This window comes from Equus asinus, chromosome 10 (genome assembly GCF_041296235.1).
Source record: "Equus asinus isolate D_3611 breed Donkey chromosome 10, EquAss-T2T_v2, whole genome shotgun sequence".
Classification (NCBI taxonomy): domain Eukaryota; kingdom Metazoa; phylum Chordata; class Mammalia; order Perissodactyla; family Equidae; genus Equus; species Equus asinus.
The window spans coordinates 76650479-76670829 of NC_091799.1; the positions used below are offsets into that span (position 1 = coordinate 76650479).

Genomic DNA, 20351 nt, shown 5'->3' on the forward strand with positions numbered 1-20351 from the left:
CATGCTTTCTGCTTTCCAGTGGTCCTTGTGACCATTGAGTACCTCTGTGGAGGCCTTAACTGTCTCATGACTGACTTAGTGTGGGGAGTGAATTTACAACCTGGGCCTTAGACAAAACTTTATTAAAGTGTATGATTTGTACACTTATCATCTGGTAAATTCTCTCTGAATTCAAAAGAGCTTGAAAGGAACATGGATGACAATCAGTAAACCTAAGATGTTAATAGAGATATGGGTCACCCTGGCTCAATGTTTTTGCTCCTTTATTGAAAAAGCATTGACCCAAGGTATTTTTATAGGCAATAATGTTTTTTTTGTGTACCACAAGAAAAATGAATTAATGTTTCTCATTCCTAAAAACATTAATTGTTTACATTTTTAATTGAACTTGGATTTGAAAAGCAAATAGAAAATGTTGGATTAAAATATCATGTTGGAGAAAACACCTTATTTATCCCACCCTAAGAGGTTGTTTCCAGAACAAATTTGGTACGGCTCATTATTTTTCTGCTCTGTTCCACCAAAGCTATTGCTCCTTTCATCTAGAAAGTTAGTTTAATTAGTTTTGTTCTCCAAGTTTTCACCTGAGCAGTTACAATGGCTGGCAGTCAATATGTTACAGAAGTTTAGGTATTTATTATATTTGGAGAGCAAGGATTTAAAACTGCAGAATGTCAGAACTTATTTAGTTAACAGAAGCGAAATTAGATCTCCCAAAATAGCACAGGGCAGAATGGACCAGTAATTTAAGGGGAAGTGACCAAATTTGAGAAGTGAGGCCTCTTGCTACAAATCTCAGCATCTTTATTCAGGTTTCATTTCCTTGTAAGTTTTTTTATTTTTAAAGAGTAAGCTTTTTTTTTGGTGAGGAAGATTGGCCCTGAACTATCCTCTGTTGCCGATCTTCCTCTTTTTGTTCTCCCCAAAGTCCGAGTACATAGTTGTATATCTTAGTTGTAAGTCCTTCTAGTTCTTCTATGTGGGACACTGCCACAGTGTGGCCTGATGAGTTGTGTATAGGTCCATGCCCAGGATCCTAACTGGTGAACCCTGGGCCCCTGAAGCAGAATGCATGAACTTAACCACTATGCCACTGGGGCGGCCCCTCGTCATAAGTTTTTAGAAAGGCGTATTAACAATGAATGCTGTTGGTTGTATCTTTGGGCTGTAAGGAGTAGTTTTTCATAATTTCTACCCCTGACATAAAGCAGTTTCATACACTTGTTTATTTATTCATCTGTCCATTCATTCCACACACGCATATTGAGAGTGCACCGTGAACCAGCCTTGCTAGTAGATTGAATGTGTGGAGGCTGAGAAAGGGAAAAGTCAGAGCACCCTTAGGTTTTTGGCTGGATAAGTGTGGTCATAATGGGATAGTCTCTCATTCATGGAGAGACTCGGGAAGGAGACTTTTCAAAGGCTGTGGAGTAGGAATCAAGAGTGGGGTTTTGGGGATACTAAGAGGGGTCCTGTGGGTAAGTGGACACGCACATCTAGAGTCTGAGTGGTCTGGTATGCTGATTTGGGAGTCATCATCATAGAGAAAGAATCCTAAGCTGTTGGGCTAGATTAGAGCACCTGGGGAGTAGGCGTAGTCTTAGATAAGAAGGTGGAGACCTGAGCCCTGCTCACCCCACCTCACTGTGGTTAAGAAGAGAAGGATGATTCTGCAAAGTAGAAAAGAGCAGCCTGTGAAGCAGGAGGCAAAACAATAAAAGGTATTGTCCTGGATGCCAAGAGGAGAATGTGTTTTAAGAAGGACCTGATTAACTGTGTTCAATGCTGCTGAGTCAGAGTAGAATGGGGACCAAGCATTGATGATGGGACTTGGTGACATGAGTGGGCTTAGTGGAATGCTGAGTTAACATCTGATTAGAGGGACTGAGAACATGAAGATAGCTATCATAGGCATCTCTATTGAGGAAATTTTCTATAAACAAGAGTAGAAAAATGGTCCAGGTGTTGTGGGGAGATTGTGGAATCAAGGAGAGTATTTTTAAGATGTAGGATGTTACAGCATAGTTGTATACAGAGGAGAAACCTGGTATTGTAATTAGGAGAGGGGATAGTTGTAGGAGCAAAGTCTAGGAATAGGGGTAAGGGGATGGAATCCCAATAATTAAAGGAGGGGCTTAGCTTTAGATAGGAGCAGGAACATTTTCATCCATGTGATGGGAGGGAAGGTAGAGGGCATGGGTGCAGATGTAGGTAGGTTGGTAAGCTTGGCACAGGAAGGATGTGGGAATTATTTCTTAAATGGTTCTATTTTATTAGGAAAATAAGAGGCAAAGAGTAAAGATGGAGCTAGTGTAGAGGTTTGGGAAGGAAGCAGCATTAGCAGTATCGGGAAGGAAACAGTATTAGCTTGGGCAGTATCAGCCTTTTTGATATTTGAGGTCATTCTTGAAAGACCAGTCAGCCATATTTAGCTATTCCATTGCAGATGTGCTGTAGGCATAGAATTAGGTTTTAACAGGTTGGAGTTTTGTCAGATAAATGTGAAAGAAGCAAGCTAGATGAGGATGTATGCAAGGAGTAATTAAAATGATGGGTCTTGGATCTAAATTTGGTGACAGGTGAAGGAGGGACTTGAGAAGGGTGGGTGGGAGGACCAATGGATTGGATGTCCCAATAGGACCAATGGAATTTTGCAGTAAGTATGGGATAGAAAGTGAGCTGTAAAGATAGTAGTCAGAGATTAGAGAATGATGTCCTTAAAATTTCAGTCAGTAATTACAAGATCTAGAGTGTAATCACCGAAGTGTGTGCATGAAGTAACGTTGAGGACAAGATCAGTTGTAATGAATAGGTCGAGAAGCTGATATGTCATAGTATTGCACAGTAGTAAATGAACTAGTTATTTGAATGTTATAATCACCAATAAATCACAGGAAAAGCGAGGGGAAGAAAGACAATCCAAGGGTTAAACTTTTCAAAGAATAAGAGGTTATGATTGGAAGGATGGAAGATAATTGGAAAGGTGAGGTAGCAGCTGGTAGATATAGTTTTGTAGTTATAACTTTAAAGGGAGATCAGACAGCATGGTTGTACATTACTCTGGCAAATTCTACTTCTCATACCGAGACCTACAATAGGCAGACTGGTGGGTTTTACCAGAGTTATAATTTTTGCCATATAGTTGTACTAGGGCAAAAATGGAGAAAGAGTGAAGGGTGTTTCCAAGGCAGTTTTTCTAATTAAGAATTAATGGAATTCAAACTGGATAAGAAGAGCAGGGGAGATGTGAGAAGAGTGATCAAGAGGGAAAGTAGGATGACAGTGGATTGGAAGTCTCGATAACCAGAGAGGAAGAATTGCTGGAGACTGTGATAGAATAAATGAGCTGAGAGTTTAGAAAATGGTGTACAGAGTGGGAAGTTTGAGGCTGAGATTTTGAAGGTGCTACCCTTTATGGTGACAACAAGTTGGAGTGGATGACTGGGCTTGAATGGAGGAAACAATCTTTGGACATGCAGAAGTGGAGGAACTGAGACACTAAAGTGTTGATGTTAGTTTTTTTTGACAGGAGTAGGGGTGGAAAGGAACTTGTGGAATAAAGTCATCAATGAGTAATGAGGAGAGAGCAGGAGTTGAAGATGAGAGTAACAAGTAGTGTGGTGACTTGAACTTCAAAAGATCTGAGCTGTTGAGCACAGAGAGAGAAGAAATGGTTTAGAAGGAGCAGGGAGAGCAAGGTGGACATCTATTCCACTTCCAGACTTTGAGGTATGGAGGGGTAGGAAAAGAAATTCGTCCTTCAAGAGGGCTGTAGAGGAGTCTGTGTCACCAGAAGGCAGCCTGGAGAAGCGAGCATTCAGAAAAGAATTGTATCAGCTTGCTGGGCCTGCATAAAAAAAGTGCCACAAATTGGATGGCTTAGAACAAGAGAAATTTATTGCCTCACAGTTTTGAAGCCAGAAGTCTGAAATCAAGATGTTGGTAGGACCATTTTCCCTCTGAAGGCACTAGGGCAGGATCTGTTCCAAGCCTCTCTCCTAGCTTCTGGTGGTTCCTTGGCTTGTGGGAGCATAGCTCCAACATGATGTTCTCCCTGTGTGCATGCCTGTCTCCAAATTTCCCCCTTTTATGAGGACCCCAGTCATATTGGACTAGGAAGGCACCCTACTCCAGTAGGGACTCATTCTAACTTAACTAATTATGTCTGCAACGACCCTATTTCCAAATAAGATCATACCCTGAGATTGGGGGGTAAGACTTTAACATATGAATTTGAGTGAAGAGCGGGGACACAATTCAACCCATAACATGGGTGTTTGACAGACGAGAAGACACAGTGGAAGGATTTCGGAGGTAGAGGATGATTGAGAAAGTGTACTAGATGTACAAAACACTTGAAGTTATGGATGACCTGGGAGTTCAGTTTCTGGTTAACAGGTAACAGGGATGTGAGGCATGATGGTATTAGAACCTGATGGCCAAGCAGCATGACATGAGGCCACTGGACAGGTATTCTCTCCTGCAGCTCTCAGCTGGATGGTGGTCAAGTGGGGAGTGAAAGAGCCCTCAGTGTGCTGGTCTCAGGAAGAAGGGAATCTCTGAGAGCTTCCTTTCTCTGGTCCTGAGGTTGTGTGGTGGGCTTGAGGAAGGCCAATCTCACCTGGAAGATGAGGCCGGGAAGGCCTCTCCTTTGCAGGAATGTGTTGTGGTGGCTGAGACATCAGATGCATGGGAAGTATCTTTACCATCTGACAGCTTGGTGTTGTGGTACTCATTAATCAAGTGAGCTCTCGAATTTACAACTATTTTGTCAGCTATGGAGTCCGGTATTATAGAAAAAGTTTTTAAACCTGTTTCAGCCATCGTGAAATTCAAATTTCAAAGAGGCATGTTATTTTTAAAGGGGGAAATGTTCACTGAGTACGAGTACATGGAATTCTTTACGATGTTCATTATGATGTGCTGCTACTGATAAGTGAGTTTTCTATGTTCATCAAGACAGGCCTGGTGGGACCTCTATCAGAAAGGGCTTCACAAATTTGTCAAATAGAAGTTTGGTTTGGGTGTCCATCGATTTTCCCTTTATATTCTCATTCCATCTGCTGATGCTCGCTTTTCCTTCCACTCTCCAGAGACTCTTTCCTTGCCTGATTTACATCTCTTGATTCTCTATTCTCTTCATGAGGTGTCTCACTGATATTTTAGGAAAATATATATACATGTATTTTTTTTTTTTGGTGAGGAAGATTGCCCTGGGCCAGTATCTCTTGCTAATATTCCCCTTTTTGCTTGAGAAAGGTTGTCCCTGAGCTAACATCTGTGCCTGTCTTCCTCCATTTTGTATATGGGACGCCTGCCACAGTGTGGCTTGATAAGCGGTGTGTAGGTCTGCTCCTGGGATCCAAAACTGAACCCCAGGCTGCCGAAGCAGAGCACGTGAACTTAACCACTATGCCACTGGGCTGGCCCCTAGAAAAATATTTTTATTGAACTAATTGATATTAAAAAAAAGAAAAAGGAAGAACAAAAACTAAAGTTTATTAACTGTTAGCTATGGCATTGGATGCTTTCACGTTGTTACCTCTTAATTTTAATTACTCCTCATAAGAGGGGAGATAAAAGAGGTATCCTCTCTTGTACATAAAGAAACTGAGCCACAGAGAGATGAAGTGACTTTGCTCAAGGTTATACATCTAGTTAGAAGGATAGAAGTTAGAAGTTAGAAGTTTGAACCAATCTTGCTTCAAACTCAGTCTGATGGACTTTAAACTACTCTATTCCCCATTCCATCATTTACTCCCTAGTGTGATAAATGTGTGGCCTCCTTCAAGTGTATTTGCATTGAAAGAAGATGCTGCCCACTGTAATGAAGGCAGCTCCCTGATCTGGAGGGCAGAGACCTGGCATCACACCCGGCTTTAATGTTTAGTAGGCATGTGATCCCCTATCCTCAACTATAAAATAAGGCTAATAATATCTACCCCCAGGGTTATGATGATGATGAATAAGTGATATGAGAAAGAACTGAGGAAGTCAGTGCCTGGCATATTGTGTGTGTTGATAATGATTATGTCGTTCTCTTTACCATTAGTTATTCAGATTCAGAACAAGAATGTTTGGTAAACCAGAGGAAAAAAATCGATAACAATTGGTTAGGATGGAACAGAGGACAGATGAGGTGGTTGGAGATATTCAGTGTATCCAACCCACATCAAAGCCAAAAGCCTAGATCTAAAATTTAGCCTTAGCTTATGAGTTAGAATACATTATTATTATGCCACAGGAAAAAGAAAATCTTTATTAAAAAGATCCACCGATTCTGATTTCTCCCAAATTAATGACATCTCTCCTTTCACAGGTCCGAGTTAATCAAGCATTATTGCATTCAGCTCTTCAAGTGTGGCTGAACTATTAGTAAGGGTAATTCAGGAACATTCAGCAATTTCCTCTCAATCATAAGAGCCAAAGGAATTCCGTTGGAATGTGAGCTTGAGTATAAGACGGAAATGGGAGGATGAGACTCTTAGTAAATTTTAACTCCATGTAATTGAGTCATTCCCTCATTGAGGCCTGCACTGGAATCTCCTCAAAGATACAGACTTGCAATCATTTTACAACAACAGTCCAAACTTCAGGGTCCTAAAGAATCTCAAGAGAACCTTGTAAAAAAGCCCTTTGCTCAGAGATTTGAAAGCACTAGATATTAGGTGAGACTCAAGTCTACGCATTTCTACAAAACTCTTATGGTGATTCTGATGCAGAGGATCAATGAGCGACACTTTGAGAAATACTAACCAAATGATGTAAACATCAGTCGAAAAATGCAGTCATTCTAAGTCGGTGACCAGTTGCTTTCTGTTGTGCTTTGTTCTTGATTTGCAATACATGGCACCTGGTGATGCCCATGAAAGAGGGCTTATTATGTCTTAGTGGGTGAAACGATCTTGGGAAATTTTGCCTGGAAAATATTAGCCCTTCAAGGAAAGGGTCAGCATAAGTTAGTTCTCATATTGACCATTAGCAGAAGATGTTGGCTACATCTTTTCCTCATGTTTCCCCTAGCTTCGTGAATCACACTTATCCATTTTCTTTGTCATAGAATGTTCAGTAAAGGAAGTTAAGTGCATCACTCCTATGGCTGTGTTTTCTACAAAATTCAATAATGCTGCTCCCTTTAATTTCAGATCTCTTAGGGGCATGGAATCGATAATCAGATTTTAAGGCTAGAAAAATTCATCAAATGCCATCTAGTATGTTCCTTGCCTTTGGCAGGATCACATCTAAGTCAATCTATTGCAATTGTACTTCCAAGGGGACCAGGAAGTAGAGGGGTACCTGTGCTTACACTGTGGGGGGGGACCCCACCTACACCCGTGATCCATTACCTGTGTGTCTTAGATTACAAAGGTCATCTCTCTGTGCATTGACGACTTCTTTGTAGGGGATTGTTAAGACAAGAAGAAGCACTAGGTCTTCTAACTAGCATCTAGATACTTTGATGTGGTTGGCAGACGTGGTCCTCATGAACAGTGAAAGGATCGTTGGGAAGAAGAAACATCAGCACCTGTTCTTTAAGTAGAAAAACTGAGACCTGAAGTGAGGATTAAAAGCTGCAGCAGGAATGTTCTCTTTATTTGGGAAGTGCTGATGCATTGCCAGTGGGGAAGTTCCATGATCATGCTCCCACCCTCATCCCCACAAAACCAATCAATGGGAGTAATAAGGGGTTCAGATAGCAAGAGTTAATGATATTCAGGTATAATCTTTGACTTCCATCTTATCAACAAATTCTTTCGAATTGTCTTACTTAACCTAAATTTTTCCATTTTATCTTCTTGGAGAGGTGTTACTAAGAACAGTGGGCAAAGCAACACAGGAATGGGGACAAGAAAAAGGCCAACTATAACCTGAAGGGACAACTTGTACAAAATTGGAATTAGACCAGTTTTATGTTAGGGTGTAATTGCCATTCACTCTCCCCTAGCCACACCTGTGCAACCCCTAATAGGATGCCCTGTACACAGTAGGTCTTCAGTAAGTACTTATAACCTGTTCAGTTCAATTTGGTGTATCAGTGACACAAGAGTTATTTGCCATGGATTCTTTCCGATCAGATTCACAGGATTTTTCAGCGTGTCTTTAAGGGGTGGAGAAGATTTGGACTAAAGATGATTAAGGTCCATCACCTCCTTGGGGAGCAGAATGAGATCCTGGCTGTTGCTGATTGGTGCTGAGTGTCTCATAGCACCTCTCGGAAATGACCTGTATTGTAGGGGGAAACTTCCTCCGCTGGAGTCCTCCAGGCATTGGGACCAATCTCTTTTGAGAGGTAGGAATGAGTGGGCCTTGGGACTTCTGGTTGATGTGGGAATTGCATTTGCCACACGATGGGTAGGTTTGTGGCAGGCAACCTAATGCCTGGAATTTGCTTGGGTGGGACAAATAGCATAGCATCATGTCTCAGCAGTCCCATCCCCTGTGGGCAACTGGACTTAGAGTGTGGCCAAACTGGTGCTCAGGATCAGTCAGCTAGCCTCACTCTCTGTACGTCCACCCTGGCTGACAGCCCCAAAGACTTGCAGAAAATGTTGTACTGACAGAAAGTAAAATCACTCCGAGGCTTTCTGTGGTGTCCTGTTTGTATCTTACAATAAATATTTATTATTTTGGTGAAAAGAATTTTCCTTGCATATCCTATTCTATCTTCTGGGAAGAAAATATTGAGACAAGAGGACATTTATCATTCTAGAGTTCATTGGCTTGTACTGTTTACTTATTCTTGAAAGGAAAACAATCCCCACACCAGGAAGTGGTAACATGATAAAGCCAAGCCAACAGATGTATGGTAGAGAAAACGTGAGGTAACAAAGCCTCAGACTGTTTTAGTGGTCATTTTTCAGAAAGTGATTCTGCCCTCATGTTGACAGCACTAACGCTCTGCTCCCTCCCTGATCGAGTCCTCCGTTACCCCCTTGCTGGACTGGAAAAGTTGCCTTAGTGTCGAGCCTCATTTTCTCCATTTGCAAAGTGAGAGAAGAGAGATGTGAACCTAGATGTGTTTTTCATCTTTAATGGCTTTAATGACTGAAAATTTGAGGGGTTTTTTTTGGTATGTTATGTTAACAAAGTGAAAATCCCACAAAACACAGAAATCCTAAGAGTATAAAGTAAAATTTGTCAGCGTTCCTTGTATTGTGGGTGAGCCAATGAGAAGAATACTGAGTGTTAGGATGGGCACTTGTTTCCTACAGGCATGGAAAGGGCAGTGATCTGGGCTGGAAGGGCTGGTTCTCACCATCAGGAACCTCCAGGATGTAGTGCCCAGGACAGCAGGGTTCTGCTCTTGGGCGGGTGTGGAGAGAAACAAAACTACATCCCATTTGTGCTTCACCACGAGAATCCCCGTCTCCTCCCACTGCCTCCCCATCCTCCGGCTCACCCTTTCGTGCTTCTGTGCAGGAGTTTCTGTATCTCTAATTGCCTTGTCTTCTCTCTCCACTTCATCCTATCCCCCATGTTTCCTTCTTTTTATTTGACCCTTATTCTTTAGATCAAACCTATATTATAGCTCTTATTTTACTTGAAAAATTTCTTTGATTTTGTTTTTTTAAAACCGTCTTCTTAATTCTTAACAAACAGTCTTGCTCTTTTTAAACTAAATAAAGGTGGAGTTTAATTGATTTTCATGCCTACAGCCCCTGGTTTACATTTTTCTGGCTTGAAAGTGATTTGCAATGTCAAACACAAAGCAACCAAAACCGAAAAACAAGGAAACAAGAAAAGTTTTTGCACCTACTGTTAAAAGAAGACATGAGTGACCGGAGAGGTGCTGGTATCATACTAGGACAGGGGAATATAAAGTACTTCACCACCTGTAGCTTTTTAGAGGCAAGTAACCCTCTGAATTAGAAAGCTTTCTTCATTTTCCAGAGGACCATGAGGTTGGGCTTTGGACTTTCAGAACAAGGAGTGAAGACTTCGTAGAATATTTGAGAAGCTTGAATGCAGGGATGGTGGTGAGGCGGTGCTCAAAAGGACGAACATCCCGCCTCCCTCATGCTATCCATATCCTTACTTAAAAAAATTTTCTAATTTGTTGGTTTTTTAATTTTATTGAGATACAATTGACATATTACAGTATATTAATTTCAGGCGTACAACATAATGATTTGATATTTGTATATATTGCAAATTGACCACTACAATAAATCTAGTTAGCATCCATTACCATAAATAGTTACAAATTTTTTTTCTTGTGATGAGAACTTTTAAGATTTACTCTCCTAGCAACTTTCAAATGTACAATACAGTACTATTAACTGTAGTCACTGTGCTGTATGTTACATCCCCAGGACTTATTTATTTTATGACTGGAAGTTGTACCTTTGACCCTCATCACCCATTCTCCACCCTCTACCACCTGCCACTGGCAACCACCAATCTGTTCTTTCTATCTATAAGCTTTTTTTTTTAAGATTCCACATAAAGTAAGATCTTAAGGTATTTGTCTTTCTCTGTCCGACTTATTTCACTTAGCATAGTGCCCTCAAGGTCCATCCATGTTTTCACAAATGGCAAGATTTCCTTTTTGAGGGCCAAATAATATTCCAGTGTGTGTGTATGTGTATCTAAAATATTTTTTATCCATTCATCCATCAATAGACACTTAGGTTGCTTCCATATCTTGGCTATTGTAAATGCTGCAATGGACATAGGGATGCATATATCTTTTTAGTTAATGTTTTTGTATTAAATATTTTGTTAAATATTTTGTTAGGTTGTCTTTTTGTTTTGTTGATGGTTTCTTTTGCAATGCAGAAGATTTTTAGTCTGATGTAGTCCAAATTATTTATTTTTTGCTTTTGTTGCCTTTGCTTTTGGTGTTAAATCCAAAAATCATCACCAAAACCAGTGTCATGTAACTTACTGCCTGTGTTTTCTTCTAGGAGTTTTATGGTTTCAGGTCTTACATTCAAGTCTTCAATCCATTTTGAGTTAATTTTTGTGTATGGTGTTAGATAGTGGTCCAGTTTCATTCTTTTGCATGTGGTTGTCCGGTTTTCTCAACATCATTTATTGAAGAGACTGTCCTTTCCCCATTGTATATTCTTGGCCATATATGTGTTGCTTTATTTCCAGGCTCTATTCTGTTCCATTGATCTATGTATCTGTTTTTATGCTTGTACCATACTGTTTTGATTGCTATAGCTTTGTAATACAGTTTGAAATCAAGGAGTGTGATGCCTCCAGCTTTGTTCTTCTTTCTCAAGATTGCTTTGGCTATTCAGGATCTTTTGTGGTTCCATACAAATTTTAGGATTGTTTGTTCTATTTCTGTGAAAAATGCTGTTGAAATTTTCATGAGGATTGCATTAAATCTGTAGATATTTTGCATACTCTTGCTTTTAACAAGGCAACTCCCTGCCTGGCGTTTTAGCATGTTGGTTTTCCCATCATCATTTTAATTGATGAAACAGCTCCTCTGCTGATCTTATGCAACCTCTTCATTTTAAAAACAAGGAAATTTCCTTTTTGAAAGAAAGTTCATGTTAAGGAATTTGTCGCTGTCATGGTAAGTAATAATAATGCCATGGATATCACAACAGTAGAAGTACATTGTTCATTTCAAAGTAAGGAGTCTGGGCCAGTTGAGTATACTGAGGTCATTGTGTTCTGCTCTAGGTGTTTAGTATTTAAAAATCACTGAGAATCTAGACATTTAGAGGAGCTCAGCCAGGCTGAAAAGAGGCTCAGAATAAAGTCATGTGAGGACTAGTTGAAGGGGAAGGTGATGTTTAATGTGAAAACGAGAAAACCAAGGCGCGGACATGTTTGCAGTTCTTAGAGCCACAGGGCAGATGTGTGGAAGGAAGATAACATCTTTGGTATTTTTGAGGGTAGAACCAAGTCTAGGGAATGGAAGCCTCTGGAAACAGATTTGGACTCAGTCATCAGAAGGGGTGGCTAGCCAATGGTGTTGTTTCACAATGGTGCAGCGTTGCCTTGTGTAGTAGGTAGTACTGAGCAGCTTGTTTGCTGGGACAAGTGTTCCAGCAAGGGGAAAACAGAGGAATTTTGGCATCATATTGGAGGTTGCATCCGATGACCACTGAAGACTATGGGATCTAAAATTCTAAGAGATGATGGATTCGGGAATCATATTTTGCTTAGTTCAAAACTCACTTCACATTTACACATTATAACTTAAAACCTAAACACCTTTAAGAGGCAGCAGCTTCCAAGATTCATTTCTGCCATTAATTCAAATCTGTTACGAGATGAAAGGGTTGCAGGAAAATTCAGTGTACAATAAACTCAATATAGTTTTTAGCATATGAAGAGGCTCTTATGAAACTACAATTTAGTGACACAAGTGAAAATAAATAAAGAATGTGTGATTTGAGTTTTTTTTTTTTTTAATACTCAAAAGCTTTCAAATGTTAAGTGTTAAGAATCAGGACACCATATATAAAATTTAATGTTCTATTAATTCAGTGTTAGGTTACAGTTTGGAGCAAATTTATGACATTAAAGAAATTAATAAAAGACACTAGTAAAAATTAAAACAAAACTTAAGAGAGATCACATTGTCCACACTTCCTTTAATCATCTCTGAAATTCCTGGTAGTGGCAAGATGCTGATTTGTTAGGGCATTTCCCCATAAAATTGTTTAGAGATTCCAAAGCCCTGCATTAAGTGGCCTTTCTCTTTTCCTTCTGTTCTACAGGAATTTCTCAGTTAGAAATGGAGATAAAACTTTTAAGGGACATTCCCATATAGCTGAAACAGCATTGTTTTCCATTCTGGAATTTCACTATGAAGCTGTGAGCAGCTTGACTGCTTTCGGGTTGAATATATATCCCTTGAGCAACTTCACATCTCTCTATGTAGCGTTGAAAAAGTCCCTTCTTCCTTCTCATCCTTGTCTCTAATATAGAGCAGCAAAACCAAATGCTAAGTCTTACTTTCAGCAGAGAGAGTGTGATTTTCTTTCTCTTTCCCTTTCCCTTTAATTTGTATGTCTTGTTTTGAGCAAGAAGGGAAGAAGGTGATTTACAAATTTGCATGAAATTATCTGCAGGGTCCTTTGTGTGACTAAATGCCTGAGAAGGCTCATTGAGTTTGAAGTTCAACTTTTTTTTTTTCTGGTAGAAAAGACTTCTGCCCTGACTTCTTCTTTCGAGAGCATTTTAAATTAGGAAGTATCCTCATTTGATGTCTGCCCATTCCAACTACCACCCTTAGCTAATTTTAGTCTATGCTAGAGTTTAAGACAAACAACTTGGGGAATTCCATATGATGCAAGATCCTAGCCTCTTAGAATTTTAGAGCTGTGTCAGATATGTTTTACAGACTAAACTCATGACTCTATGATTGATTAGAACACTGAATCCTGGAGTTCAGTGATTTACCAAAGTGTATGTGTGGGTTAATTTAATTGTTAGTATTAATGGCATAATGCATAATGGATAATACTAAAGAGCTAATTAGTGAAAAGGAATTGGGTCAAGAACTCATATTTTCTGACTCCTTGTGTGGTAAGTAGGATTCTCTGTCCTGTGCTATACATAGATATGTGGATAAGCTTTTTCTTTTCAAGAACATTGTTCATGAATGAGTTTATTTATTTTATTTTAAAAATTATCACAGTAAAAGCGACTTTTTTTTGGTGTAAAATTCTATGAATTTTAATGCATGTATAGATTTGTATAATCACCACCAGGATTGAGAACAGTTATATTACCTTGAAAGCTTTTCATGTCATCTTTTTACAGTAGTGCCCCCTTATCTGCAGGGAATGTGTTCCAAGACCCCCAGTGGATACCTGAAACCATGAGTAGTACTGAATCCTATACAAACTGTTTTTTCCTATACATACATACCTATGATAAAGTTTAAATTTATAAATTAGTCACAGCAAGAGATGAACAACAATAACTAATGATAAAGTAGAACAATTATAACAATATACTGTAATAAAGGTCACCATAGCAACCTCAGCATACAATTTTTCTTTTTTCCTTATGGAGAACTTCCACCTTTTCATTTAAAATAACCATTTATGGCTTCTCTTTGGCATATCCGAATTGCCAGCATGACTACTCTTGTGCTTTGGGGCCATTATTAGGTAAAATAAGGGGTACTTAAACACAGGCACTGCGATACGGGTACACTTCCGCAGTTGATCTGATAACCAAGATGGCTACTAAGTGAGTAACGGGTGGGTAGCATGTGCAGTATGGATACACTGGACAAAGGGATGATTCACGTGGGAGATGGGGACAGAGCAAGATGGCCCAAAATTTCATCATGCTGCTCAGAAGGATGTGCAGTTGAAAACTTATGAATTGTTTATATCTGAAATTTTCGATTTAATATTTTCCAATCGTGGTTGACCATGGGTAACTGAAATAGTGGAAAACAAAACCACAGATAAGGGGGGACTACTGTATATTCATACCGTTCCCTACTTCCTATCCCCTGGCAACCACTGATCTGTTATCCATCCCTATCATTTTTGTTTTTTTAAGAATGTTCTTTAAATGGGTTCATGCAGCATGTAATCTTTTGAAACCAGCTTCTTTCCCTCAGCATCATGCCTTTGAGATTCATCTGAGTTGTCGCATGCATCAATAGTTTGTTTCTTTTTATTGCTGGTAGTGTTCCATTGTATGGATGTTCCACAGTTTATCAATGAACCCATTAAGGGACAGTTGGATTGGTTTCAGAGAACTGAAAATTGAGAACTTTTCTCGAGCAGTAGGCTGATGGACAAGCTTGCATCAGTGATAGGATGACCAATCCTATGATGATCCCAATTTGCTGAACTGAGCTGAAAATCCTGTGTCCTGGGCACCTCCTCAGGCCTATTAGTCATCCATGACTAGGCCTGAATTATAAAGCAGTCAAAGTTTGTTTCCTTGTTTTCTACACACAGAGACACTACTTTCTTCTTTTTCTCCCTCATCAAATCCAGCTCTCATAAAAGCATCTGATAAACCCATTCCTATCAACCTGCACATTTCAGACAATGATTGCTGAGTTGTCTTGTAAGGGGCAGTTACATTTTAAGCAGGGAAACAAGAACCATTAAAATAGAGGCATGTAGCATTTACAGCATTTACATACAGATGGGGAAGTTTTTGTGAACTTCTCATCATCTATGAAGTGATTGTTCCCGTCAGAACAGATGATGAATAATCCAGTGTCTTGTTGGATCCTTGTTGCAAAGGATCGACCAGGGGCTTATCCTCTACCCATGAGTTTCGCCTTCCTGTCCTACTTTAGGTTCCAGTGCTAATACAAACTTCCAGGCACGCGAAACACTCAGAATGAAGGCAAAGCCTTTAGTAGCCCTTCCGAGAATCCCACTTCAGCTCCTGCTTTCATCTGCACAAATGGGCAGGCTGAAGAACTGTAACCCTGTGCCTGAAGGTTGGGCACCACGCGGCCAAGAGGTGAAGACCAGAGTTTCCTAGTATGGAAATACCTCTGAATTGACCTCTGTAGTAGCTTTCTCGGAGATCTTAGCTGAAATCTTTACACATATATGGGTTGCTCCATGGCATAGTGGTTTAGATTCCCAACTCTGGAACCAAACTTCTTAGTTTTAAATCAAAGTTTTAGACTTTCTACCTGTGTGTCCTTGACAAGTTACATAGCATTCTATGTTTTCCGTTTCTTCATTGGCGAAATGAGACTATCAGCAGTACATGCCTCATAGGATTTTTGTGAGGCTTAGATGGAATAATGCATGTGAAATGCATAGAAAATGTTAACAAACATTAGCTATTTTGTAATGAAATTAAGGCAAAGGTTATGAGGAAGCTTGTAGTAGCTTCTTGGTACTTCTTGGTATCACCAAATGCCTTCTCTGTCACTTGAAAGCCATCTTAGCGTAGTTAGGAACATAGACACTCCTTATATCCTGTGCCTGAATTCTGCATGAGTAAAGGAGGGAGCATAGAAGCTACACGCAGTGTTCACCTGTAAGGTAACCCCAGGTAGTCACAATAGCCGGAGTTCATCCTTTTGGTAGCAGACTTCTTTTGTCTTTCCCTAGGAGGGGTGTTAGCACATACTGAAATTCCCATGCCGTCCTTTTGCAGCCCATTTCTCTTTGCTTAGAGATAGAGAAAGAATATCTTTCTTTTCTATGTAACTGAGCCTGGGTTACGTAGAAACTCAGATGTAAAGACAATTTCTATATGCTGAAGCTCAACAACCACATTAAGATTGGCAACATGGTAGAGTTGACAGTTTTAATGGTGAACTTCCTTAACCAATCCATATGACTAATGCTTTTGGTGAAAAGGTGTACGAGTAAATTATGATATGTACTTGCCCATCACACTTAAAATGTTACTGTAATGCAAGTCTTTGAACTGTATGCACCAGATTTAGCTCAAAACCATCCAATTCTATTAGTTTTGGGTACTCTTCATAGAAAAAAACCAAATTTTATTACATACTAAATTTAATTAAAGCAAACGAAATCCAGTGTTTCCAAAAAAAGAAAGAGAGAGAAACAAGCCAGTCTCTTCAGTAAGATCTTAATGGTTAAGTGCTTCTTTATCCAATTTTTCAGGAGCAAGATAGAAAATGAGTAGTGTATGTATGAAACACACAAAATAGGAGTAAAACCAGCAAGGTCAAGAGAGGCTGGACTAGGGGCCCGCCCTGTGGTGCAGCAGTTAAGTTCGCACGTTCCGCTTCGGCAGCCCAGGGTTCACTGGTTTGGATTCTGGGTGTGGACATGGCACCACTCATTAAGCCATGCTGTGGTAGGCATCCCACATATAAAGTAGAGGAAGATGGGCGTAGATGTTAGCTCAGAGCCAGTCTTCCTCAGCAAAAAGAGGAGGATTGGCAGCAGTTAGCTCAGGGCTAATCTTCCTCAAAAAAAAAAAAAAAAAGAGAGAGAAGCTGGACTAGAAGTTGGGTTAAGTCATTGGATGTAGTTGGTATCAAGAGATTAAGTCAAAGTTGCTTCCACTTTGGCCTTGAGTTTCATAAAATTCTCCCCACTAGTTAGGAATGCTTTTAGCAGCAAGAGAAAGGGAAAACCTGAAGTTATGGAGGCTTGCTCAAATCAGCATTTACTTTACCTTCAAAACAGGTAGTCTGGAGGTAGTTGGCTGCTGGGATGGATTCAGGGGCTCAGTGATGTCAGAGTGGCATCTCTGTGATTCTCTTTTCCTGTAATCCATATAATTACACGATGGATGCTGTAGCTCCAAACTTCTTATCCTTGTTCAAACAGGAAGGGATGGTACTACGTTTATCTGCCTCTTTTATCAGGAAAGGAAAGCCTTCCCAGAAGCTACCGAGGCAGACTTCTCCTTCTATCTTACTAGATAAAACTGGATCACATGGCCACTCTAGCAGAAAAGGAGGTTGGGAAAGTGGGGAAAAGCATGCCCTGGCTAAGGCAATCATTATCTGTTGCTTAATTCTAGAAAAAGGAAGTGGGTAATTGAGTAGGCGTGGAACAGAGTCTACCCCATATATTAGAGTGCCGCCTTTTTTGGTTGCATTAGCTAGGCCCAGGGAGTTTCTGTTTCTGTTTCTTGCAGTCAAAAGGTACTAATAGAATATGGACTTTTAAAAGTGATTTAAGGATTGTGCTGAATGACCTTGTAAAGTGGCGGTGAATATTGTTACCAACAAGCTATAAGATTTAGTCTGTTAGTATCTTGCTTAATGAATGATTACATCAGACTGATGTTCCTTTTTTCCTTACAGTTGGTAATTTTAGGCCTCAGTCAAGTACGATGTTCTTCAGATGCTGTGACGCTGTCAGTTGATTGGACTCTGGGACGCTTTCCTGCCTCATGGGTTGGGCTGAGACATGAGGGAGGCATAGGTTGCCCCTGCCTCCCAAGGGAGAATGGAACTAAGAGGACTTTGAGACAATACTAAATCCCCTCATTTGCCACCACTGCATCCCAGGAACTTAGTCCAGAACAGGCAGAGCAAGTGCTCAAAGTCCGTGGTGGCTCACACCAAGGACCCTAGAAAATCTTCAAGTTATGCCCAGAGTGTGTGCAGTATATTCCAAACACTTATTTCTGCTTCTTTCTTCTCCATGTTAGATAGCTGTCTTACTACCCATGTAGTCTCTTGTGGCACAGAGCCCATGTGTCCTACAAAGACCTGTTCCCCATTTAAGTTCTCTGATGTCCAACATTTATCTAGTTTTCATAGCTGGATCCATCATCAAAAGGCCCACTAGGGGCCGGCCCGGTGGTGTAGCTGTTCGCATGTTCTGCTTCGGCAGCCTGGAGTTCACCGGGTCAGATCCCGGGCGTGGACATGGCACCGCTTGGCAAGCCACGCTGTGGCAGGCATCCCACATATAAAGTAGAGGAAGATGGGCATGGATGTTAGCTCAGGGCCAGTCTTCCTCAGCAAAAAGAGGAGGATTGGCAGCAGATGTTAGCTCAGGACTAATCATCCTCTAAAAAAAAAAAAAAAGGCCCACTAAATGTTAAGAAGAAATGTCTTAATTGTTTGCTGAAGTTGATTTATGTTAAGCGTGAAGGATTGACAGATTTAACCTCTTTATCAAAATTTACATTTAGAAGCATCCTTTGAGTTTGTACATTCCAACAGGTAAAATGGTAGAAGAGATAAGGAGAGTAGATCTGAAGGGACCAGAGCCAAAGCCTCTTGGCTCATAATGAAGGTGAAGACTATAAATGTGAAGGAAGACTTGCTAGCCCATCCCCCCCCCCCCAAGGTTCTCTCTACATCATCCTTCACACTGAGCGTTTAGAAACATGGACTAGAATGGCCACCTAGAAGGAAAACTAGAAATCATGTAGTCCAAATCCTTCATGCTTTTCTTTTTTAAATTGAGATGTAATTGACATTATGTTAGTTTAGGTGTACAACATAATTCAATATTTGTATATGTCATGAAACGATCACCACAATAAATCTAGTTAACAGCCGTCACCACACACAGTTACAATTTTCTTTTCTTGTGATGAGAACTTTTGAGATCTACTCTCTTAAAAACTTTCAAATATACAATGCAGTATTATTAACTATGGTCACCATGCTGTACATTACATCCCCAGGACTTATCCATTTTATAACCAGAAGTTGTACCTTTTGACCGCTTTTACCCATTTCAAATAATTCATTTTACAAATGAAAAAATCTAGGCAAAAATTGGTTTATTAGTGCTCCCAGGGCACATAACTTAGTGGCAGAAGAAAGAGGTCAGAATCTTTGGAATTTTATTGCTTTAAATATGACTTGAATTTTCTGAGAGCTCTGAATCACTGTTCATGTGACCATGTGTTCAGTTATACTCATACGCATCTTTTTATAATTACAGGCAGGTAAAAAAAGCAGTGTGGTTTGATCACTTCCCCATTTCCCTGGAGGTCGGGGCACTATTATTATCCTCCCTTTGACAGCAATGCTGTCGTTTTATATTAACGATTTCATTAGACCTCAGTTTTTAGTGTAGTTAAGACTTGGGGCTACTTAAGAAAAGGTTATAATGAAAACATATAAAATGAAGTCAGGGTGAGTCCAGGGTAGGGTGAGGTGAGAAAAGGGTGACTCAGTGAATCCCCTGGAACTTTGTGGAGGCAGCAGAGCAGAAGTGAGAGCCATGAGGGATACCGTAGACTTAGTGATGTCATGTCAAAGCCCTGAATTAGAGGTCAGGAGATCTGGATTCATCTTTGGTGAGTAACTTCACCTTTCTGAACATTGGCAGATCTTTCTGTATCATGAGGGCGTTGGACTAGGTCATTTCAGCTGTTACCTGTGGGTTTTATGACTAGAAGGGGCTTATCTAGGAAGGCAGGTCACTTTTGAAGTGACCTCTGCCACCTGGAGCTGTGGCATAGATGACATAATGTGTCTCAGTTCCAGGTACACCAATCATCACCCCATTAGCTGAGAGGCTACACTATGGTTTTTGAAGCTGCCCTGTCGCTCTCAGCACATTGTAGTAATCTCAGAACCTGGGGGTGAGGAGAGGCCTTTCTGGCTGTGAATGAGAAGACCCTGGGGGCTCCCGCAGACAAGATAGAAAAACTTTTTCTGAATCCAATCTACAATAGCTATAGCAGCTCAAAAAAACAGCACCTTAAAACAATTTGAAAATAACAATGTACCAAGTTTGGACTCAGTCATAATGAGCATGATTTTCCATCACATGGGCATCAGAGTGACTTCATGGGCCACTTGGTTGATATTTGGTGATGGCACAGAAAGGGAAGTCACTTTGGAAAATTGAAGAAAATGGGGCTCCGAGGTAGCTAAAGAAAACGGAATGAGGCCAGCCTCAAAATGTGAATGATTTTTCAGAAATGCCTCTCAATTTGGGGGAGGGAAGAGTCAAAAAAAGGTGCAATGATGAGAA

General features: G+C 40.3%; 1 long non-coding RNA gene across 1 annotated transcript in view; it reads right to left on the minus strand.

Moving 5' to 3' along the window:
• LOC123289440 (uncharacterized) overlaps positions 1-17162 on the minus strand; it is a 68240-nt gene extending 51078 nt beyond the window's left edge. The window contains exon 1 of the long non-coding RNA XR_006533429.2: positions 17071-17162. This is a non-coding gene — a long non-coding RNA (uncharacterized lncRNA). The remainder of the gene's footprint in view (positions 1-17070) is intronic.
• Positions 17163-20351: the final 3189 nt, after the last annotated feature.